Genomic DNA, 25,910 nt, shown 5'->3' with positions numbered 1-25,910 from the left:
AATGGTGTGCCACAGGGATCAGTGCTGGGTCCATTGTTATTTGTCATCTATATCAATGATCTGGATGATAATGTGGTAAATTGGATCAGCAAATTTGCTGATGATACAAAGATTGGAGGTGTAGTAGACAGTGAGGAAGGTTTTCAGAGCCTGCAGAGGGACTTGGACCAGCTGGAAAAACGGGCTGAAAAATGGCAGATGGAGTTTAATACTGACAAGTGTGAGGTATTGCATGTTGGAAGGACAAACCAAGGTAGAACATACAGGGTTAATGGTAAGGCACTGAGGAGTGCAGTGGAACAGAGGGATCTGGGAATACAGATACAAAATTCCCTAAAAGTGGCGTCATGGGTAGATAGGGTTGTAAAGAGAGCTTTTGGTACATTGGCCTTTATTAATCAAAGTATTGAGTATAAGAGCTGGAATGTTATGATGAGGTTATACAAGGCATTGGTGAGGCCGAATCTGGAGTATTGTGTTCAGTTTTGGTCACCAAATTACAGGAAGGATATAAATAAGGTTGAAAGAGTGCAGAGAAGGTTTACAAGGATGTTGCCAGGACTTGAGAAACTCAGTTACAGAGAAAGGTTGAATAGGTTAGGACTTTATTCCCTGGAGCGTAGAAGATTGAGGGGAGATTTGATAGAGGTATATAAAATTATGATGGGTATAGATAGAGTGAATGCAAGCAGACTTTTTCCACTGAGGCAAGGGGAGAAAAAAACCAGAGGACGTGGGTTAAGGGTGAGGGGGGAAAAGTTTAAAGGGAACATTAGCGGGGGCTTCTTCACGTAGAGAGTGGTGGGAGTATGGAATGAGCTGCCAGGTGAGGTGGTAAATGCGGGTTTTTTTTTAACATTTAAGAATAAATTGGACAGATACATGGATGGGAGGTGTATGGAGGGATATGGTCCGTGTGCAGGTCAGTGGGACTAGGCAGAAAATGGTTCGGCACAGCCAAGAAGTGCCAAAAGGGCTGTTTCTGTGCTGTAGTTTCTATGGTTCTATGGTTCTATAATTGGGATCTCTTCTGGGGGCAGTATGACCTGTTCAAAAAGGACAGGTTACACCTGAACCCGAAGGGGACCAATATCCGGGTGGGAAGGTTTAATAGAGCTGTTAGGGAGGGTTTAACCTAATTTGGCAGGAGGATGGGAAACGGAATGATAGAGCGGAGGAAGGGGAAAACAGAAATAAATCTAAGATAGTGAGCAGTTAAGATGTCAGGAAAGACAGGCAGGTGATGGGGCAAATTTGTAGCCATTGGGATGAGTTGCAGTGCAATAAAGTTGCAGTGAAATCAAAGTGAAAAGTACCAAACACTGGTCTTAAGCTGCTGTACTTAAATGCACGCAGCATAAGGAATGAGGTGGATAATCTTGTCGTACAGCTACAGATTGGTAGGTATGATATTGTGGCCATCACTGAGACGTGGCTAAAGGATGCATGTCTCAGGGAGCTGAACGTCCAAGGATACACGGTGTATCGGAAGGATAGGCAGGTAGGCAGAGGGGGTGACATGGCTTTATTGGTAAGATGTGATATCAAATCATTAGAAAGAGGTGATATAGGATCGGAAGGTGCAGAATCTTTATGGGTTGAGCTAAGAAATCGCAGGGGTAAAAGGGCCCTGATGGCAGTTATATACAGGCCTCCAAACAGCTGCAGGGATGTGGATTACAAATTACAACAGGAAATAGAAAAGGCTTGTCAGAAGGGCAGTGTTATGATAATTGTAGGGGATTTTAACATGCGAGTGGATTGGGAAAATCAGGTCGGCACTGGATCTCAAGAGAGAGAATTTGTAGAATGTCTGCGAGATGGCTTTTTAGAACAGCTTGTTGTTGAGCCCACTAGGGGATCGGCTGTACTGGATTGGGTATTGTGTAATGAACTGGAGGTGATTGGCGAGATTGAGGTGAAGGAACCCTTAGGAGGCAGTGATCATAACATGATTGAGTTCACTGTGAAATTTGAAAAAGTGAAGCCAAAATCTGATGTGTCAGTATTTCAGTGGAGTAAAGGAAATTACAGTGGCGTGAGAGAGGAACTGGCCAGAGTTGACTGGAAAGGGACACTGGCGGGAAAGACGGCAGAGCAGCAGTGGCTGGAATTTATGTGAGAAGTGAGGAAGGTGCAAGACAGGTATATTCCAAAAAAGAAGAAATTTTCCAGTGGAAAAAGGATGCAACCGTGGTTGACAAGAGACGTCAAAGCCAAAGTGAAAGCAAAGGAGAGGGCATACAAGGAAGCAAAAATTAGTGGGAAGACAGAGGATTGGGAAGTTTTTAAAACCTTACAAAAAGAAACTAAGAAGGTCATTAAGAGGGGAAAGTTTAACTATGAAAGGAAGCTAGCAAATAATATCAATGAGGATACTAAAAGCTTTTTCAAGTATATAAAGAGTAAAAGACAGGTGAGAGTAGATATAGGACAAATAGAAAATGATGCTGGAGAAATTGTAATGGGAGATAAGGAGATGACGGAGGAACTGAACAAGTATTTTGCATCAGTCTTCACTGAGGAAGACATCAGCAGTATACCGGACACTCTAGCGTGGCAGGGAAGAGAAGTGTGCGCAGTCACAATTATGACAGAGAAAGTACTCAGGAAGCTGAATAGTCTAAAGGTAGGTAAATCTCCTGGACCAGATGGAATGCACCCTCGTGTTCTGAAGGAAGTAGCTGTGGGGATTGCGGAGGCATTAGCAATGATCTTTCAAAAGTCGATAGATTCTGGCATGGTTCCGGAGGACTGGAAGATTGCAAATGTCACTCTGCTATTTAAGAAGGGGGCAAGGAAGCAAAAAGGAAATTATAGACCTGTTAGCTTGACATCGGTGGTTGGGAAGTTGTTGGAGTTGATTGTCAAGGATGAGGTTACAGAGTACCTGGAGGCATATGACAAGATAGGCAGAACTCAGCATAGTTTCCTTAAAGGAAAATCCTGCCTGACAAACCTATTACAATTTTTTGAGGAAATTACCAGTAGGCTGGACAAGGGAGATGCAGTGGATGTTGTATATTTGGATTTTCAGAAGGCCTTTGACAAGATGCCACACATGAGGCTACTTAACAAGATAAGAGCCCATGGAATTACGGGAAAGTTACATTCGTGGATAGGGCTCTGGCTTATTGGCAGGAAACAGAGAGTGGGAATAAAGGGATCCTATTCTGGTTGGCTGCCAGTTACCAGTGGTGTTCCACAGGGGTCCGTGCTGGGGCCGCTTCTTTTTACATTGTACATCAACGATTTGGATTATGGAATAGATGGCTTTGTGGCTAAGTTTGCTGACGATACGAAGATAGGTGGAGGGGCCGGTAGTGCTGAGGAAACAGGGAGTCTGCAGAGAGACTTAGATAGATTGGAAGAATGGGCAAAGAAGTGGCAAATGAAATACAATGTTGGAAAGTGTATGGTTATGCACTTTGGCAGAAGAAATAAACGGGCAGATATTATTTAAATGGGGAAAGAATTCAAAGTTCTGAGATGCAACAGGACATGGGAGTCCTCGTGCAGGATACCCTTAAGGTTAACCTCTAGTTTGAGTCGGTGGTGAAGAAGGCGAATGCAATGTTGGCATTCATTTCTAGAGGAATAGAGTATAGGAGCAGGGATGTGATGTTGAGGCTCTATTAGGCACTGGTGAGACCTCACTTGAAGTACTGTGGGCAGTTTTGGCCTCCTTATTTAAGAAAGGATTTGCTGACGTTGGAGAGGGTCCGGAGAAGATTCACTAGAATGATTCTAGGAATGAGAAGGTTAACATATGAGGAACGTTTGTCCACTCTTGGACTGTATTCCTTGGAGTTTAGAAGAATGAGGGGAGACCTCAACAGAAACATTTCGAATGTTGAAAGGCATGGACAGAGTGGATGTGGCAAAGTTGTTTCCCATGATGGGGGAGTCTAGTATGAGAGGGCATGACTTAAGGATTGAAGGGCGCCCATTCAGAACAGAAATGCGAAGAAATTTTTTTAGTCAGAGGGTGATGAATCTATGGAATTTGTTGCCACGGGCAGCAGTGGAGGCCAAGTCATTGGGTGTATTTAAGGCAGAGATTGATAGGTATCTGAGTAGCCAGGGCATCAAAGGTTATGGTGAGAAGGCGGGGGAGTGGGACTAAATAGGAGAATGGATCAGCTCATGATAAAATGGCAGAGCAGACTTGATGGGCCGAATGGCCTACTTCTGCTCCTTTGTCTTATGGTCTTATGGAACTTGGAAGCATAAATTGGGAACAGATGTTCTCAGGGAAATGTACAGCAGAAATGTGGCAAATGTTCAGGGGATATTTGCGTAGAGTTCTGTATACGTACGTTCCAATGATACAGGTAAAGGATGGTAGGGTACAGGAACTGTGGAATACAAAGGCTGTTGAAAATCTTGTCAAGAAGAAAAGAAAGGCTTACAAAAAGGTTCAAAAAACTAGGTGTTGATAGAGATCTTGAAGATTATAAGTCCAGCAGGAAGGAGCTTAAGAAAGAAATTAGGAGAGCCAGAAGGGGTCTTGAGAAGGCCTTGGCAAAAAGTATTAAGGAAAACCCCAAGTATGTGAAGAGCAAGAGGATAAAACATGAGAGAATAGGACCAATCAAGTGTGACAGTGGAAAAGTGTGTATGGAATTGGAGGAGATAACAGGCGTACTTAATGAATACTTTGCTTCAGTATTCACTATGGAAAAGGATCTTGGTGATTGTAGTCCTGACTTGCAGCAGACTGAAAAGCTTGAACATGTAGATAATAAGGAAAATAATGTGCTGGAACTTTGGGAAAGCATCAAGTTGGATAAGTCACTGGGACCAGACGAGATGTACCCCAGGCTACTGTGGGAGGTGAAGGAGGAGATTGCTGAGTCTCTGATGATGATCTTTGCATCATCAATGGAGACAGGAGTGGTTCCAGAGGATTGGAGGGTTACAGATGTTGTTCCCTTATTCAAGAAAGGGAGTAGAGGTAACCCAGGAAATTATAGGCCAGTCAGTCTTACTTCAGTGGTTGGTAAGTTGATGGAAAAGATTGTGAGAGGCAGGATTTATGAACATTTGGAGAGGCATAATGTAATTAGGAATAGTCAGCATGGCTTTGTCAAATGCAGGTCGTGCCTTACGAGCCTGATTGAATTTTTTGAGGATGTGACTGAATGCATTGATGAAGGTAGAGCAGTAGACGTAGTATATATGGAATTCAGCAAGGCATTTGATAAGGTACCCCATGCAAGGCTCACTGAGAAAGTAAGGAGGCATGGGATCCAAGGGGACATTGCTTTGTGGATCCAGAACTGGCTTGCCCACAGAGGGCAAAGAGTGGTTATAGACGGGTCATATTCTGCATGGAGGTCAGTCACCAGTGGTGTGCCTCAGAGATCTGTTCTGGGACCCTTTCTCTTTGTGATTTTTATAAATGACCTGGATGAGGAAGTGGAGGGATCGGTTAGTAAGTTTGCTGATGACACAAAGGTTGGGGGTGTTGTGGATAGTGTGGAGGGCTGTCAGAGTTTAAAGCAGGACATTGATAGGATGCAAAACTGGGCTGAGAAATGGCAGATGGAGTTCAACCCAGATAAGTGTTAGGTGGTTCATTTTGGTAGGTGAAATATGATGGCAGAATGTAGTATTAATTATTAGACTCTTGGCAGTGTGGAGGATCAGAGTGATCTTGGGGTCCGAGTCCATAGGACACTCAAAGCTGCTATGCAGGTTGACTCTGTGGTTAAGAAGGCATATGGTGCATTGGCCTTCATCAATCATGGGATTGAGTTTAAGAGCCGAGAGGTAATGTTGCAGGTATATTCGGACCCTAGTCAGACCCCACTTGGAGTACTGTGCTCAGTTCTGGTTGCCTCACTACAGGAAGGATGTGGAAACCATAGAAAGGGTGCAGAGGAGATTTACAAGGATGTTGCCTGGATTGGGGAGCATGCCTTATGAGAATAGGTTGAGTGAACTCGGCCTTTTCTCGTTGGAGCGATGGAGGATAAGAGGTGACCTGATAGAGATGTACAAGATGATGGGAGGCATTGATCGTGTGGATAGTCAGAGGTTTATCCCCAGGGCTGAAATAGCTAGCATGAGTGGGCACAGGTTTAAGGTGCTTGGAAGTAGGTACAGAGGAGATGTCAGATTTTTTTTCCGCAGAGCGGTGAGTGCGTGGAATGGGCTGCTGGTGACAGTGCTGGAGGCGGATACGATAGGGTCTTTTAAGAGACTCCTGAACAGGTACATGGAGCTTAGAAAAATAGAGGGCTATGGGTAACCCTCGGTAATTTCTAAGGTAAGGACATGTTCGGAACAGCATTGTCGGCCAAAGGGCCTGTATTGTGCTGTAGGTTTTCTATTATTTTTTTCTCTCTTCTATATTATGTATTGCATTGAATTGCTGCTGCTAAGTTGACAATTTTCATGTCACATGCCGGTGATAATAAACCTGATTCTGATTCTGAGTGTGGGATCAGACACTCAGCATTCCCTCAGTAATCCCCCCAACCTTTCCATTCACTCTCTCCACCTCTCCGTTCACTCTCCCCACAGGAGTGTGTGATCGGACCCTTGGCAATCTCTCAGTAATCCCCCACCTCTCCGTTCACTCTCCCCACAGGAGAGTGGGATCGGACCCTCAGCATTCCCTCAGTAATCCCCCACCTCTCCGTTCACTCTCCCCACAGGAGAGTGGGATCGGACCCTCAGCATTCCCTCAGTAATCCCCCACCTCTCCGTTCACTCTCCCCACAGGAGAGTGGGATCGGACCCTCAGCATTCCCTCAGTAATCCCCCACCTCTCCGTTCACTCTCCCCACAGGAGAGTGGGATCGGACCCTCAGCATTCCCTCAGTAATCCCCCACCTCTCCGTTCACTCTCCCCACAGGAGAGTGGGATCGGACCCTCAGCATTCCCTCAGTAATCCCCCACCTCTCCGTTCACTCTCCCCACAGGAGAGTGGGATCGGACCCTCAGCATTCCCTCAGTAATCCCCCACCTCTCCGTTCACTCTCCCCACAGGAGAGTGGGATCGGACCCTCAGCATTCCCTCAGTAATCCCCCACCTCTCCGTTCACTCTCCCCACAGGAGTGTGTGATCGGACCCTCAGCATTCCCTCAGTAATCCCCCACCTCTCCGTTCACTCTCCCCACAGGAGTGTGTGATCGGACCCTTGGTGTTGCCCCGTAATCCTCCCACCTCTCCATTCAGTCTCCCCATAGGAGAGTGGGATCAGACCCTTGGCTTCTCTCAGTAATCCCCCCCCCACCTCTCCGTTCACTCTCCCCACAGGAGTGTACAGCAGGGAGCTTGGAACACTTCCAATTCTTCCATCTACCCAGTTAAGGGGTCTGCAGCAGAGACAGCAAAGGGAGACAGAACTCACCTGGAGAGTAAAGCTAGTTAGCCGTAGCAGACCAGTCCTTCAGCCCTTTGAATTTATGCTCTCAGGATAATTTTGTTGTTCTGTGTTGATCCCGTACAACCTCTTCCCTCTCTCAACATCACAATTCCCTTTCTCTTATTGCTCATTTACAGCAGGCTGTAACGTGGAGGTAGGTTCATGTGAGTGAGACAGAAGGCTCTGACTACAAATCGGTATATCAATCATTATTTACATTTTTACTGGACATCTCTAGAAACACGGCTGGCTGGCTCCTCACTAACAAGCCAATGGACCCAGTGGTGAGAAAACCACCCTTCTCAAATTCCATACGTCTAGGGTCAATATGACGTGGGTCCCACCAGGCCGGGAGAGCCGGGATGTTTCAACCACCTGCACCCCAATCTAAGCAAATACTGTGGAAAAGCTGGCCACTTGTAATTACCGGTCGGCAAGACATAACAGATCGTACACTGTGTACAATTATGAAGAGAATATATTTACAAATTTCTGCTTTATTGAACAGATAGTAGGAAAAAGAAAAGAAAAAAAATGAAAAGGGCTCATTACAGTTAACCTAGTCCAAATGTGCACGTAAGTTGAAGCTCATCTTGAAGTTGTCTTTAACTCATGTGCTGGACCCACAGTCTGGACACCACCTTCCCAATTTTGCTTGAAATCCATCTTGAGCAAACAGGCTCTCCCACGGGAGTATTGGTCCTTCCTCCTCGAAGCCAGTCTTCTACACAAAGCACCTTGTGCAATAGGGATGGCATCCTCAGCCAGCTTTCTTCCCATTTTCTCCCAGGTCCAACCAAAAAGACCTCCACCCACATCAGTATCCTTCACAAAAACATCTCCACCCAGTGTTCTCCAGAACCTTCTCCCAACTCCCCATCCTGATTGGCTGATACAACATTCCTAAGCTGAACAACATAGCCCCGTATCTTTGGCTCAAACCCAAACATGCTAAAAGCAGAACAGACTGCTCCTGCAGAACTGCTAAAATGAAATACCTACAGCACAGCAGTAAAAATCTTAACCAAGGCATTACATACAAACAATAAAAAAATTGACCTAACATTTAAGTTTCCCCAGGAACAAACACAGCACCCAGTACTATAAACCCAATAGTCACCCCCCCCCAGTGAACTACAGTAGTCCACCAGCCTCCCTGTGCCCCAGAAGACCACCAGCCCTTCTCCAGAGTGTAATAGCCAACGAGCTGGTCCCCCACTTTATCTTATACACTCACTCCCAGTTGTGATCAGCCAGCCGAGTGATGCTCCCTGACGCATCGGGAATGTAGGTGCAATCACAGTACAAGTGTCACCTTTCTTTGTGAGCAGGTAATCGAAGCCATCAGTATCAGTTCCCGGGACAGTCTGGTCCCGGAGGTACTCAGGTGGTATATGAACAGCACCACATATCAGCTGCACCACCCCCTGGGGAGCCACGGGTAGGCCTGGCAACTGCATGTCCAATATCTGCCATTCCGTGTCCTGGGAATGCTCACACTGCCATCCCATGATCCTGTTCCTGCTCACTCTCGCTTATCATACAACACTCCCTATTAGGTGGGAAATCGCTTCAGGAGTCAGGACCTTACAATTAAACAAAAGGCACATGGGAAAATACCAGTCCTTAAAGCACTTACTCCACAGGGAGCCATGAAGACTCAAGCCCCTTAAGGCTGACACAATACTCTGGGTCGGAGTTGGCTGGAATAGACTACCCCCTCTGGGCTCCCCCCAACACAGAAAGCTGAGAAGCCAGATAATTTCCCTAAATGGTGTTTTTCCTTGTCATCAAAAGGGATTGATATTAGCAGTATCCCTTCCGCGATTAGTAAGGAGTCCTCATACAAATGCAGAGATCCGACCTGTTGGTCCAGTGTGCAAATTAAAACACCATCCCTAGGAATGTATCACAGGGTCTCCCATCACAAGTCAGCACCCACCACTTTCCCATTCTGTGATGCAGGGAGATAGAAACACACTCACTCCTGATTGGTCACTGGGTGTTTAGACACAACAAAACGAAAACTAGAAGAATTGCTCCCCAAATGCCTATGTCCCTTTGAAATGTTGCCCAAATCCCCTCCACATCCACTCTAATAAAGGCCTTTCACCATTCGATAGGTTTCAGTTAAGTCACCCCCTCATTCTTTTGAGTTCCAGTGAGTTCAGGCCCAGAGCCGTCAAATGCTCTTCACGTGACAAACCATTCAATCCTGGGATAATTTTGTGAACTTCCTCTGAACCCTCTCCAGTTTCACCACTTCCTTTTGAAGATAGCTATATGGACAGGAAAGGAATGGAGGGTTATGGGCTGAGTGCAGGTCAGTGGGACTAGGTGAGAGTAAGAGTTCGGCACGGACTAGAAGGGCTGAGATGGCCTGTTTCCGTGCTGTAATTGTTATATGGTTATATAAGCGGCTCAAACCTGCACACAATACTCCAAGTGAGGCCTCACCAGTGCTTCATAAAGTTTCACTATTACATCCTTGCTTTTATATTCTTGTCCTCTTGAAAAATGCTAACATGGCATTTGCCTTCCTCACCACAGACTCAACCTGCAAGTTAACCTTTAGGGAATCCTGCACAAATACTCTGACACGAGGAAATTTGCAGATGCTAGAAATTCAAGCAACACACACAAAATGCTGGTGGAACGCAGCAGGCCAGGCAACATCCATAGGAAGAAAATCTCTTTGTGCCTCAGATTTTTTATATTTTCTCTCCATTTAGAAAATAGTCAACCTTTTCATTTCTTCTACCAAAGTGCATGCCTGTACACTTCCCGACATTACTCCATCTGCCACATTTTTTGCCCATTCTCTTAATCTGGCTAGGTCTTCTGTAGCCTATTTCCTCAAAACTATCTGCCCTTCCATCTATCTTCATATTGTCTGCAAACTTTGTGACAAAGTCATCAATTCCATCATCCTAATCATTGACATAAAATGTAAAAAGAAACAGTCCCAGCCCAGACTCCTGAGGAACATCACTAGGCACCGGTAGCCAACCAGAAAAGGCTCCCTTTAATCCCACTCTTTGCCTCCTGCCAATCAGCCACTGCTTTATCCATGCTAGAATCTTTCCTGTAATACCATGGGCTCATAGCACCTTCTTAGATGCCCTGACTATTGTAACATTGCCCTTCTGGCATGCACTTTCTATCTCCAGTTGCAATTTGTAGGCCACATCCTTACTACTGTTTGGGGACCTGTATACATCTCCCATCAGGGTCTTTATACCCCTGCAGTTCCTTAGCTCTATCCACAATGATTCAACACCTTCTGACCCTATGTCATGTCTTTCTAGTGATTTTTTACCAACAGGACAACACCACCACTCAGCCTTCCTGCCTGTCCTTTTGATACCATGTGTATCCTTGGACGTTGCGCTCCCAGCTATAATCTTCTTTCAGCCATGATTCAGTGATGCCTACAACATCATACCTGCCTATCTGTAACTATGCTGCAAGTTCATCTACCTTATTCTGTATACTGAGCACATTCAGATATAACACCTTCAGTCTTCTATTCACCCTTTGATTTTGTCTGCCTTTTACGTTGCAACTCATCCTGTTGACTGCAATTTTGCCCTATCAACAGCTTCTCCTCAATATGCATTGTCTCTGTTTGTAAACCAGCTACCTCATCTTCAGCACTATCATCTGCCTTTCCTCTGATTTTTCTTGCATTGAAATATATGTAGCTCAGGACACTAGTCGCACCATGCTCAACCTTTTGACTCCTAACTTTGTCTGAGATCTTACCAACAAGTGTCTCCACAACATCTCCACTAACTGTTCTAGCTCACTGGTTCCCATCCCCCTGCATCTCTAGTTCAAACCCCACCGTGCAGCATTAACAAACCTTCCCACTAGGGTATTAGTCCCCCTCCAGTTCAGGTGCAAACTGTCCCTTCTGAACAGATCGCACCTTCTCTGGAATAGAGCCCAGTGATCCAAAAATCTTATGCCCTCCTTCCTACACCAACTCCTAGCCACATATTAAACTGTATAATCTTTCACAGTTCTGGCCTCACCAGCACGTGGCACGTGTAGCAATCCTGAGATCACAACCCTGGAGGTCCTGCCCTTTAACTTAGCACCCAACTCCGTGAACTCCCTCTTCAGAACCTTGTCATTTATCCCACCCATGTCACTGGTACCTACATGGACCATGACTTCTGGCTGTTCACTCTCCCACTGAAGAATGCTGATGACTCGATTCAAGGTATCCCAGCGCCTGACATCCAAAAGGCAACACACCATTTGGAAGTCTTGTTCTCACCCATCCTGTCTGTTCCCCCAGCTAACAAATCCCCCAACACCACAGCACGCCTGTTCTGCCCACTTCTGTTCTGAGTCACAGAGGCAGACTCAGTGCCTTAGACCCAACCACTGTGACTTTGCTCTGTTAGGTCATTTCCCCCTGACAGTATCCAAAGTGATATACCTGTTGTTGAGGGGGATGGCCACAAGGGTACTCTGCACTGGCTCCTTAACCCCTTTCCCCTTCCTGACTGTCACCCAGTTTCCTGTGTCCTGCACCTTGGGTGTAACTACCTCTCAATCTGTCCTATCTATCACTCCCTCGGCCTCCCAAATGATCTGGAGTTCATCCAGGTCCAGCTCCAGCTCCTTAACGCGATTGTTAGAAGCTGCGGCTGGATGTTCTTCTCACAGTTGCAGTCATCAGGGGTGTTGGAAGTCTCCCTGCCTTCCCACATCCTGCAAGAGAGCATTATACTATCCTGTTTGTCATCTCTACTGTCCTAGTTGAACAGATATAAAGAGCAGAAGGAAAAAAACTTAAGCTTTCCTTTCCTTTGATTTCTCTGAATGAAACTTCTCTTTGCTGAATCCTCGAAGAGCTAAAGCCTTAAGATCACTCTTTATTTCCACATGTTCCTAAAAGAATCACAGTAGCTTCACATGATGTAGATGTTGGAGATGCCAGACCCATAAAGCAATATCCATATTGGATGAAGATGGAAAAATGTGCACTTGCTGAACAAGCAATTAAGTATTTGTTAGAGAATAATATTATTAGACCTTCTACTTCAAATTGGGGTTCATCTTGTGTCATGGCACCTAAACCAGATGGTAGTATTCGGTTTTGTACTGATTACTGGAAGGTGAATGCTGTAACAAAAACAGATGCATATCCAATCCCTAGGTTAGATGATTGTGTGGACAAAGTTGGAAAAGCACAGTTCCTTACAAAGATTGATTTGTTAAAAGGGTATTGGTGTGTTCCTCTGACGGATAGAAGTAGAGAGAATTCTGCATTTGTAACACCTTCTGGAATATATGAATATAATATTCTACCATTTGGACTGAAGAATGCACCAGGAACTTTCCAGAGAATGATTAATTCTGTGATTCATGGATCAAAAGATACAGATGCCTATATTGATGATTTAGTTACAGGAAATGATACTTGGGAAGCACATATTACTGCAGTGGAGAAACTATTTGAAAGGCTTTCAAAAGCTAACCTAACTATTAACTTAGCTAAAAGTGAATTTGGTCATGCCACTGTGACCTACCTTGATTATGTTGTGGGTCAAGGTAGATTAGCTCCTGTTCAGGCAAGAGTTCAGGCAATTTTAGAGGTACCCACTCCAAGTGGTAAGAAAACTCTCAGAAGATTCTTGGGAATGGTAGAATATTACCAAAAATTTTGTAAGAATTTTGCTGACATTGCCCTTCCATTAACTAACCTCTTGAAGAAGGGTGAAAAGTTTGTGTGGATAGTGCTTTGTCAGGGGGCATTTGATAAATTGAAAACTATGCTATGTCATCAACCTGTGCTCAGGTCACCTGACTTTGAAAACCCATTTTCAAAGCTGTGGACGCCAGTGATGAGGCTGCAGGAGCAGTGTTACTCCAAAGGGATGATGGTGATGAGGTTGATCATCAGGTAGCTTACTTTTCTAAGAAATTTAATGAGCATCAAAGAAATTATTCAACCATAGAAAAGGAATTATTATCTCTTGTTTTGGCTTTACAACATTTTGATGTGTCTGTTGGTGCAACTCATAGTTTACACTGATCATAATCCATTAGTATTTTTGAGTAAGATGAAAAACAAAAATAGAAGGTTACTGAATTGGAGTTTGATGTTACAGGAGTATAATATTTTGATAACTCATATTAAAGGCAAAGATAATGTGATTGCTGACTGTCTGTCCTAATATTGAATTTACGATGTTTTTTTTTGAGTGGAATATAATATTTATAACACTCTGACTGTATATTAGTTTGTAAGGTGCTGTATGATAATTCTATGTATATTATGTATGTTGTAGATTTTATACATTTGTATGTTTTTTGCAAATATTTGTTAAAATTTTGCTCATGATAGATCAAAATTTTCCCTTTTGGGGGAAGGTGTTACATGCCCACAGTTTGATCATGGGGCAGTGGGATGATGTAATTATCTCATGACCATGGGGTGATGTTATGTCACATGATGGCATGTCCCCTACGGTATTTAAGGAAGCCCGCCAAAGTGTGACGCAGTTTTTACTTTCTATTTTAAGGTGCAAACACGTTGTTGCCGGCAGTTTCGCCAATCGCTGCCAGTTTTTGCTTGTTGCACATTTGTTTTACTTTTACAGTCTAGTATTGGAGAGTGAATACCTTACCAATGTACAGGAACCCAATGGATTGGGTAAAGTTAATGACATTTGGTGTTTTGGTAGCGATCGACTGTTTGGAATTGGAATCATCTGGGAAATTGTGTCATGCACGTTTGAGTTAAACCCCTGCAAGGTCAGGACGGTTTGCACAGCGTCTACCCTCCAGCCAAAAGGTAAGTTAATTTATGACTTCATTTCTTCGTGATTCCTTTGGACAAAGCATCGCTCGACGGTGATCGGCAGATTCGTTATTTTCTTATTGTTGCTGCAGTAAAGTCTCTCCTTAAAGTCTGTAAAAATCACTAGGACTTTTCAACTTACTACTTTAAGACTGTGTTCGAATTAACCCCTTTTAGAAGTATTTCTAAGTTCGACTGTTTGTTCGATATAGCCGTATAAAGTTAACGTTCGGTTAAGCTAGTTTATTTACTTTTCTATGTTTTTGAGTAGAAGTTAATAAATATCGCGGTTTGTTTATAAAACCTGACTCAATTTCATATCCATTGTTGCTGGACACGTGACAGTACCAATGGCATAGGAAGGAAAAGCAAAGAGGTCCTGAAAAGAGAATTTAGAGAGCTAGGTAGAGAGCTGAGAAGCAGCACCTCCCAGGTAGTAAATTCAAGATTGCTGCCTGTGCCACACACCCGCGAGGGTAGAAACAGGATAATTTGGCAAATTAAAGCGTGCCTGAGAAGTTGGTGCAGGGAGCAGGGCTTCAGGTTCTTGGATCATTGAGATCTCTTCAGAACAGAGGTATGGAGGAATTTTTTTAGCCAGAGAGTAGTGAATCTGTGGAATGCTCTGCCACAGACTGCGGTGGAGGCCAAGTCCATGCGCATATTTAAGGAGGAAGTTGATCGTTTCCTGATTGGTCAGGGCATCAAAGGATATGGTGAGAAGGCTCCCACCTTGTTAAAGTGTATCCAGGAAGGTTTCTTTAACCCATATGTGGACGGTCCATTGAGAGGAGGTGCCATACTGGCTCTGGTGTTGGGGAATGAGCCTGGCCAGGTGACTGACCTTTCAGTGGGTGCACAGTTAAGGAACAGTGACACAACTCCTTAACTTTCAGGCTAGCAATAGGTAAGGATAGGTATGGTCCTTGTGGGAGAGTTTTAAATTGGAGTAGGGCAAATAACGAGGACATTAGGTATCAAGTGCACAGATTACAGGAAAGGTATGTTCTTGTTGGAAGGAAGGATGGGGATGGAAAGATGATCTGCATTGAAGGGACTTTTGAGGTGGAGTTCTGTAATTAGTGGAATTCCACAGGGATCTGTAATGTATATAAATGACCTGGATGAAATGACCTCGATGGGAGGGTTAGTAAATTTGCAAATGATACCAAGATTGGTGCATTGTGAATAGTGTAGAAGCATGGCAAAGAATACTGTGCAAAATAGACCAGTCGCAGATATGGGCTGAGGAATGGCAGATGGAGTTTAACCCAGATTAAGGAGTTGCACCTTGGTAGGGCAAATGCAAGGAGACAGTACACTGTTAAGGGCCTTAATAGTGTTGCTGAGTAGAGAGATACTGGGATCCAGGATCAGCCATTCTGCTCCGATGTCTTATGGTCTTCTGGGGGAGGTATGATTTGTTCAAAAGTGACAGGTTGCACCTGAACCGAGGGGGACCAATATTCTCATGGGCAGGTTTGTTAGAACCATTGGGGAAGGTTTGAACTAATTTGGTGGGGGGTGGTCCCAGAGTGAAGGGACTCAGGATGACAAAAAAGCAAAGATACCATGGATTCAGACTGTCAGGAAGGGCAGGCAGATGATAGGACAAAATTGCAGCCAGCAAGGTGAGTATCAGTACATTAGGGATGCAGAATCAAAAAGGGTAGCAAATACATTTCTGATCTGAATGCAAGGAGTATAAGGAATAAGGTGGATGATCTTGTTGCACTATTACAGATCGTCAAGTATGATGTTGTGGCCATCACTGAATCGTGGCTGAAGGATGGTTGTAGTTGGGAGCTGAATGTCCAAGGATACGCATTGTATCAGAGGGATAGGAAGGTAGGCAGAGAGGGTGACGTGGTTCTATTGGTAAAGAATGGTATCAAATCAGTAGAAAGTTGTAACATAGGATCGGAAGATGTTGAATCCTTGTGGGTTGAGTTAAGAAGCTGCAAGGGTTAAAGGACCCTGATGGCAGTTATATACAGGCCTCCCAACAGTGGCTGGGAGGTGGACCACAGATTACACCAGGAAATAGAAAAGTTGTGTAAAAGAGCAATGTTATGGTAGTCATGAGAGATTTTAACACGTAGGTCGATTTGGAAAATCAGGTTGGAAATGGATCTCAAGAGAGTGAGTTTGTTAAATGCCTACGAGATGGCTTTTTAGAGCAGTTTGTCATTGAGCCTACTAGGGAATCAGCTATACTGGATTGGGTGTTATGTAATGAACCAGAAGTGTTTAGGGAGCTGAAGGTAAAAGAACCCTTAGGAGCCAGTGATCACAATATGATTGAGTTCAACTTGAAATTGAAATTAGGGAGAAAGGAAAGTCTAACGTAGCAGTATTTCAGTGTAGTAAGGGAAATTACGGTGGTGTGAGAGAGGAGTTGGCCAAAGTAAATTGGAAGGAGCTACTGGCAGGGATGTCAGCAGAGCAACAATGGTTTGAGTTTTTGGGAAAAATGAAAACATGCAGGATAGATGTATTCCAAAAACGAATAAATGCTCAAATAGCAAAATAGTACAACAGTGGCTGACATGGGAAGTCAAAGCCAATGTAAAAGCAAAGAGAGGGCATACAACAAAACAAAAAATGAGTGGTAAGGCAGAGGATTGGGCAGCTTTTAAAACCCTACAGAGAGCAACTAAAAGAATCATGAGGAGTGAAAATATGAAATATGGTAGCAAGCCAGCAAACAATATCAAAGTGGGTAGGAAAAGCTTTTTTCAAGTATGTAAAAAAAAGATGTGAGAGTGGCTATAGGACCACTAGAAAATGAGGCCAGAGAAATAACGAGGGATAGGACAATGGCAGATGAACTAAATGAGTACTTTGCATCAGTCTTCACTGTAGAAGGCACTAGAATTGTGCCAGGTATTGACGGGTGTGAGGGAAGAGAAGTGAGTACAATTATTATTACGAGGGAGAAACTGAAAGACCTAAAGGTACATAAATCACCTAGGCCAGATGAACTGCACCCTAGGGTTGTGAAAGAGGCAGCAGTAGAAATTGTGGAGGCTTTGGTAATGATTGTTCAGAAAATTTTGGACTCGGGCACTCGGGCATGATGCCAGACAACTGGAAAATTGCAAATGTCACTCCACTCTTTAAGGAGGAAGGCAGCAGAAAGCAAGTTATAGACAAGTATGTCTGACCTCAGTGGTTGGGAAGATATCGGAGTCAATTGTTAAGGATGAAGTTGTGGAGTACTTGGCGACACAGGTCAAGATAGGACAAAGTCAGCATGGTTTCCTTAAGGGAAATTTTGCCTGATGAACCTATTGGAATTCTTTGAGGAAATTACATGTGGGATAGATAAAGGGGATGTGTATTTGGACTTTCAGAAAGCTTTGACAAGATGCCACACATGAGGCTGCTACCAAGTTAAGAGCCCATGGTATTACAGGAAAGTTACTAACATGGTTAGAGCATTGGCTGATTGGTAGGAGGCAAGCGAGTGGGAATAAAAGGATCCTTTTCTGGTTGGCTGCCAGAGACTAGTGGTTTTCCTTAAGGGTTGATATTGGGACCACTTCTATTTATGCTGTATATCAAAGATTTAAATGATGGAATAGATGGCTTTGTTGCCAAGTTTGCAGATGATCTGAAAATTGGTGGAGGGACAGGTAGTGTTGAGGAAACAAGTAGGATGCAGAAGGACTTAGACAGATTAGGAGAATGGGCAAGAAAGTAGCAAATGAAAGACAATGTTTGAAAATGCAAAGTCATGCACTTTGGGAGAGAATTTGAGGGAAAGGGAGCGACAGGGAGGTGTGGGGGCAAGGTGGGGGAGAGGAACAAGGCATTGGGAGTAAAATGGCATGGGAGTGGGGGGGGGTGGTTGGAGAGGGGAGGGAACAATAATGGAATGAACATTACCCGAGCTCCTAGGCACCCGAAATGTCCAGTGATGACTTGCTCTGCTCCTGGAATGAAGCAGATTTCCATCAACAGATTTTTCCACCAATCTCCCTCACTTCTATGTACATCCCACCCCCCGCAGCTTTCCCAGCAGGTCATACTGTTCCCTCCCAGCTCTAGAGATCTGGCATTGATCCCACTTTCAGGGAACCATCTCTGGGTCTCTCTGTTCTACAATCCCCATGGATCTGACATTTATTGTGTTTAAGTTGCCCTGTGAAATTGCCTTGTCTGAATTAAACTCCATATGTCCTCTCTTGGCCCACTTTCCGTCATTGACTCATAGAACACAGCAGCACAAAAACTGGCCCTTTGGCCCATCTAGTCCATGCTAAAATATTAATCTGCCCTGTACCAGGACCATAGTCCTCCATACCCCTCTCAACCATATACCTATCCAAATTTCTCTTAACATAGAACATATAATTTTACAGCACATTACAGGCCCTTCGGCCCACAATGTTGTGCCAACCATGTAACCTACTCTAGAGAAGGTCTAGAAGTTCCATAGTGCATAGTCCTCTATTTTTCTAAGCTTCTTGTACCGATCTAAGAGGCTCTTAAAATACCCTATTGTATCCGCTTCCACCACCGTCACTGGCAGTGCATTCCACACACCCACCAATCTATGTGTGAAAAACCTACCCCTGACATCCCTTTGGTACCTATTTCCAAGCACCTTAAGACTATGTCCCCTCACGTTAGCCATTTCAGCCCTGGGAAAAAGTCTCTGACTATCCACACGATCAATGCCTCTCATCATCTTATACACCTCTATCAGGTCACCTCTCATCCTCTGTCGCTCCAAGGAGAAAAGGCTGAGTTCACTCAATCTGTTCTCATAAGGCATGCTCCCCAATCCAGGCAACATCCTTGTAAATCTCCTCTGCACTCTCTCTAAAGTATCCACACCCTTCCTGTAGTGAGGTGAACACAGTACTCCAAGTGGGGTCTGACCAATGTCTTATATAGCTGTAACATTACCTCATGGCTCTTGAACTCAATCCCAAGGTTGATAAATGTCTTCTTGACAACATTGTCAACCTGTGCATCAGCTTTGAGCGTTCTATCGACACAGACCCTAAAATCTCTCAGATCCTCCACACTGCCAAAAGTCTTACCATATACATTGTATTCTGTGTTCAAATTGGACCTACCAACATGAACCACTTCACACTTATCTGGGTTGAAGTCCATCTGCCACTTCTCAGCCCAGTTTTGCATCCTATCAATGTCCCACTGTAACCTCTGACAGCCCTCCAGACTATCCACAACATCCCCAACTTTTGTGTCGTCAGCAAACTTACTAACCCACCCTTCTACTTCCTCATCCATGTCATTTATAAAAATCACAAAGAGGAACAGTCCCAGAACAAATCCCTGCAGAACACCACTGGTCACTGACCTCCATGCAGAATGTGAACCATCTACAACCATTCTTTGCCTTCTGTAGGCAAACCAATTCTGGATCCACAAAGCAAGGTCTCCTTGGATCCTATGCCTCCTTACTTTCTAGAGGAGCCTTGCATGGGGAACCTTATTAAATACCTTACTGAAATCTATATACACAACATCCACTGCTCTACCTTTATTAATGTGTTTTGTTACATTCTCAAAAAATTCAATATGGCTTGTAAGGCAGGATCTGCCCTTGACAAAGCCATGCTGACTATCCCTAATCAGATTATGTCTCTCCAAATGCTCATCAATCCTCCCTCTCATAAGAACATAAGAAATAGGAGCAGGAGTAGGCCATTCGGCCCATCAAGCCTGCCCCACCATTTAATAAGATCATGGCTGATCTGTCCATAAACTCTCCATTTACCTGCCTTTTCCCAATAACCCTCACTTCCCCTACTATGTAAAAATCTATCTAACTGTATCTTAAATATATTTAGTGAAGAAGCCTCAACTGCTTCCCTGGGCAAAGAAATCCACAGATTCACCACTCTCTGGGGAATAACAGTTTCTCCTCATCTCCGTCCTAAGTCTTCTTCCCTGAATCTTGAGGCAATGTCCCCTAGTTCTAAGATCCTCAGGATCTTCTCCAACAACTTGCCTACCAATGAAGTCAGACTCACTGGTCTATAATTTCCTGGACTATCTCTACTCCCTTTCTTGAACAAGGGAACAATATTTGCAACGCTCCAATCCTCCAGTACTTCTCCTGCTCCTATTAATGACGCAATGATCATCGCAATCTCCTCCCTCACTTCCCACAGTAGCCTGGGGTATATCTCATCTGGTCCCAGTGACTTATCGAACTTGATGCTTTTCAAAAACCCTAGCACATCCTCTTTCTTAATGTCTATATGCTCAAGCATTTCAGTCTGCTGTAAGTCATCCCTACAATCGCCAAAGTCCTTTTCTCTGGTGAATACTGAAGCAGAGTATTCATTAAGTGTCTCCGCTACCTCCTCCGACTCCATGCATACGTTTCCTCTCTCGCACCTGATTGGTCCAATTCCCACACAGCTCATCCTCTTGCTCTTCACACATAGGATGCCTTGGGGCTTTCCATTATCCTGCTCATCAAGGCCCTCTGATGGCCCCTTCTGCTTCCCCTAATTCCATTCTTAAGCTCCTTCCAAGCAACCTTGTAATTTTCCAGAGCTCTGACTGTATCTTGTTTCTTGAACCTTTCATAAGCTTTTCTTTTCTTAACTAGATTTTCTGCAGGCTTTGTACACAGTGGTCCTTTAACCCTGCCAGCCTTTCCCTGTCTCAATGGAACATATCTGCACAGAACTCCATGCAAATGTTCCGTGAACATTCCGTGTCTGTTCTTATCCCTCTCCAGCATTATGGTAAAGGAGATAGAGTTGTGATCTCTACCTTCAAAATGCTCTCCCACTGAGAGATCTGACACCTGACCAGGTTCATTTCCCAATACCAGATCAAGAACAGCCTCCCTCTAGTTGGCTTATCTACATATTGCATCAGGAAACCTTCCTGAACACACCTAACAAACTCCACCCCATTGAAACCCCTTGCGCTAAGGAGATGGCAATCAATACTAGGAAAGTCTAAATCTCCCCTGACGACATTATTGCACAGTTCCAGAATCTGCCTCCCTATCTGCTCCTCGATGTCCCTGTTACTATTAGGGGGGGTCTATAAAAAACACGCAGTAGAATTACCAGAAGAGGCGGAGCAAAGTTAAGATGGCGCTAAACAGCAACTCCTCTGCTTGCATCTTCAGAAACAGCTCTATTTCCATCTTTAATATCTTTATTTTTCCCTTTCAGGGTTCTTCGGAAGACCCTGACCTGGAGTTACACGCAGACTTTGGTTCTTTGCGGGAATGGGACCCATTCTCAGGGTTTCATAGCCGACCCTTGTTGTTCGGCACACCAAGGGCTCAGCCTAAGAGTCCGGCTCGGATTTGGAAGCCTAGGATCTTGAGGCTCTGGAGACGGGCGGATTGAGGGTCGGTGTCACAGCAGGAGACCCCTGTGTCATCAGGGAAGATCTTTGAGATCTTCAGGCTCAGAGCTCGAAATAAAGCGATGTAATGGACTTCTAACATCGTAAACCAGTGAGTTGTTTGTTATGTCTCCCTGCTTGCTGAGAAAGAGAGAGCCTGTGGTATGTTGTCTACTGGATGAAACGTGAAGATTTTGGGGTAACTGCATGCCTGTGTCTTTGCTCACGCTTGAGCGCTCGCTGGCGGGTGCTATTGCTTTTTTTTGCCGGTGGGGGGGGATTGTAGTTCGCTGCCGCTTACACGTGAGAAGGAGGGAGCTGCAGGGGACTTTGTGGTTCTAACGTTTAACTGTCGTTCATTCTTTGGGGCACTTCTCTGTTTTCTTGGATGTTTGGGAAGAAAAAACATTTCAGGATGTATATGTATACATTTCTCTGACATTAAATTTGACGTTTGAACCTTTGAATTATTGCCCTTTTCCTATTTCTGCCTTCAATCACATTGGCTTAGTAGACCATCCCTCCATGACTTCCTCCTTTTCCTGCAGACGTGACACTATCCCTAATTAGTAACGCCACACCCCCAACTCTTTGGCCTCCCTCTCTGTTGTTTTCGAAACAACTAAACGCTGGCACATTCAGCAGCCATTCCTGCTCCTGAGACATCCAAGTCTCTGTAATAGCCATGATGTCACAGTTCCACATATTGATCCATGCTCTTAAATGTTGAAATTGAACCTAGACCACCATGTTCCACACTCTCATCACCCTCTGAGTGAAGAAATTCCCCCTCATATTCTCCTTAAACAATTTACCTTTCACCCTTAACCTATGACCTCTAGTTCTAGTCTCACCAACATCAGTGGAAAAAGCCTATTTGTATTTACCCTATCTATACCTCTCATAATTTTGTATACCTCCATCAAATCTCCCCTCATTCTCCTATGCCCCAGGGAATGAAGTCCGAACCTTTTCAACCTTTCCCTCTAAGCCAGGTCCTCAAATCCAATGAACATCCTTGTAAATTTTCTCTGCATTCTTTCAATCTTGTTTACATCCTTCCTAGGTAGGTGGCTCGATCTGCACACAATACTCCAAATTAGGCCCCACAACAATGTCCTCTGCAGCTTCAACATAACATCCCAACTCCTGTACTCAATACTTTGATTTATGAAGGCCAATGTGACAAAAGCTTTCTTTACAACTCTATCTACCTGTGACGCCACTTTCAATGAATTATAGACCTGTATTCCCAGATCCCTCTGTTCTACCACACACCTGAGTGCCCACCGTGAAAGACCTGTCCTAGATGGTTCTCCCAAAGTGCAATACCTCGCACTTGTCTGCATTAAATTCCATCTGCCATTTTTCAGCCCATTTTTCCATCTGGTCCAGATCTCGCTGCAAGCTCTGATAGTCTTCATCGCTGTCCACTACAGACTTGGTGTTAGCTCAAACGTACTGATCATAACTGCTAACATGTACTTCACTGGGAGGTAGATTATCAAACTGCTCTTCAATCTGACCCAGTCTATCAACACTACTTTAAATAAAAACTTTGCAAAACACTTGTTATTCTCTCCAATAGCACGTGCTCAGTGTCTGAGCACCCACTACCTTCAACCAGGGCAGCTACACCTCCTCCAGGCCAGACACTCTGAGGAGTTTGTATGTTCTCCGTGTGACAGTATGGGTTTCCCCCAAAATTCCAAAGACGTGGGAGTTATTAGATTAATTGGTCACATGGGTGTAATGTGTCTCGTTTTTTAATTGTATTTATTCTTTATCTAGAGACAGTGTGGAGTAAGCACTTCCAGCCCTTCAATGCAGTCTCAACAACCCCCATACCCTGATCACGGGACAATTGACAATGAACAATTAACCTGCCTGGTATGTCTTGGACTGTAGGAGGAAACCAGAACACCTGGAGGAAACACTCACATTCACAGTTAGGATGTACAGGTATCCCTTATAGAGGGATGCCAGGATTAAACTCCGACTCCTCGAGCCGTGATAGCTTTACGCTAATTACTACATCACAACCTGGTATGGAAGTTGTCCTGTCCAAGACCGAAAGAAGCTGCAGAAGATTGTGAACACGGCGCAGCACATCACACAAACCAATCTTCCGTCCTTGGACTCACTTTACACCGCACGCTGTCGGAGCCGTGCTGCCAGGATAATCAAGGATATGACCCACCCAGTCAACACACTTTTCGTCCCTCTTCCCTCTGGTAGAAGGCTCAGGAGCTTGAAGACTCGTACGGCCAGATTTGGGAACAGCTTCTTTCCAACTGTGATAAGACTGCTGAACGGATCCTGACCCGGATCTGGGCCGTACCTTCCAAATATCCGGACCTGCCTCTCGGTTTTTTTGCACTATCTTCCCATTTTTCTATTTTCTATTTATGATTTATAATTTAAATTTTTAATATTTACTAACCTAAACTATTTTTAATATTTAATATTTGTAATCCAGGGAGTGTGAAGCGCAGAATCAAATATCGCTGTGATGACTGTACATTCTAGTATCAATTGTTTGGCGACAATAAAGTATAAAGTATAAAGTACTGTGGTCCCCGTGGATGGTCCAGTTATTGTGCCCTATCACAAATAAATTAACTCGAAATCTACTGACAGGACAGCACCCATCTCACTCTCCACGCCTTCCCACCAATTCAACCCCTCACCCATACACTACGACTACTACGTCGAGTCAGGCCTGGGGGGTCAGTGTCGGGCAAAATCCACACACTGGAGGCAATTAACCCCCCAGCCCTGTATATTGTCGGGATGTGTGAAGGAACTCACTGACTTGGAATATTGTGTTCAGTTCTGGTCGCCTCTGTGCAGGAAGGATTTGGAAGATATAGAGAGGTTCAGAGGAGATTTACCAGGATGCTGTCTGGACTAGAGAGAATGTCTTGTGAGGAAAGGTTGAGTGAGCTCGCGCTGAAGGAGGATGAGAGGTGACTTGATCAAGGTGTACAAGATGATAAGAGGCATCTATAGAGTGGACAGCCAGAGACTTTTTCCAGGGTGGAATTAGCATATTTTAAGGTAATTGGAGGCAAGCATAGCGGGGATGTCAGAAGTAAGTTTTTTTTTACACAGAGGGTGGTGGGTGTGTGGAACTCACTGCCAGGGGTGGTGGTAGAGGCAGGTACATTCGGGACATTGAAGAGACTCTTAGAGAGGCTCACGGATGATTGAAAAATGGAGGGTTATGTGGGAGGGAAGGGTTAAGTTGATCTTGAAGTAGGTTGAAAGGTCTGTATGAGATTGTGGGCCCAAGGGTCTGTACTGTGCGATGGGAGCACCCTGGGGAATCCCACATGGTCACAGGGAGAAGGTGTGGTGAGGCAGTGGCTCCACCCTTGTGTCTCTGTCCATCCCCACTCAGATGTCTACTCAGCACTGCTACCCATGGCCCCTTCACTGGTGGCCCAGTCTGTGACTGATGGGAAGGCAGGGAGGAATCCTTCTTTAGCCAGTACTCACCCAGGGAAGAAGAGCGAGAGAGCCACAACCAAGCAGAGGCACAGGTCTCCGAGCAGTAGCTTCATGTTGGTTCAGAGGTACAGCCTGCACTGAGAAAACAGGGCTGGGGCCATATATATACCCCCTCACCCAATGCAAACATGGCTCAGAGCCAGAACAAACTGTCCCCAGTGCTTGGACTCTTTCACAAGTTGTCCTCAAAACACCAGATTCCGGACAACAAATGCCAATGGGTGTGTGTCAAGTAAACAAGTGCCTGATTTCTGAGAACAAACTACTGACACTCCTTCCTGAGTTCTCTGTGCCTCTGTCTGTGTGGGGAGCACGGAGCGTATTGGCAGATCACAGTGTCTAGCACCGGTCCCTGCACCCTTTCATCCTCGGCCTGTCTCCTGGGGACACGGTGATCATTCCAAAGGTCACAGGCAGCACAATACAGAACATAGAACAAAGAACATAGAATGATCCAGGCCCTCAGGCACACAGTGCTTTTAACCCCCTCCAAGATCACTTTAATCCTCCCCCCCCCAACATAACCCTCCATTTCTCCATCATCCATGTGCCTATCTGTCTCTTACATGTCCCCAATGTATCTGCCTCTACCACCATCTCTGACAGCGTGTTCCGCACTTCCACCACTCTCTGTGTAAAAAATCCAGCCCTGACATCCCCCTATACTTTCCTCCAGTCAGAACCAGGTTTAATGTCACTGGCACATGGAATACGAGGTGGGACAGCGGAAACCTGATTGGCTGAGGACTAACCAATCAGGCGGGACGGATAACGGGAGTTGAGTATAAAGTACACAGAACGTAGAAATCTACAGCACATTACAGGCCCTTCGGCCCAC

The 25,910-nt window shown here is 44.7% G+C and overlaps 1 long non-coding RNA gene across 4 annotated transcripts in view; it reads right to left on the bottom strand.

Moving 5' to 3' along the window:
- Positions 1 to 25,154, bottom strand: part of LOC134349848 (uncharacterized) — a 36,773-nt gene extending 11,619 nt beyond the window's left edge. For 2 of the 4 annotated variants that reach the window (XR_010018783.1, XR_010018785.1), the window contains exons 1-3: positions 25,061 to 25,154; positions 18,092 to 18,138; positions 7,366 to 7,521 (exon numbers count right to left, since the gene is read on the bottom strand). This is a non-coding gene — a long non-coding RNA (uncharacterized LOC134349848). The other 2 variants (XR_010018784.1, XR_010018782.1) reach the window with 2 other exon arrangements.
- Between the last annotated feature and the right edge of the window lie 756 nt (positions 25,155 to 25,910).

Source organism: Mobula hypostoma, chromosome 7 (assembly GCF_963921235.1).
Source record: "Mobula hypostoma chromosome 7, sMobHyp1.1, whole genome shotgun sequence".
NCBI lineage: Eukaryota > Metazoa > Chordata > Chondrichthyes > Myliobatiformes > Myliobatidae > Mobula > Mobula hypostoma.
Note: the sequence above shows the minus strand (reverse complement) of the source record. Positions and strands in the feature narration are given on the sequence as shown.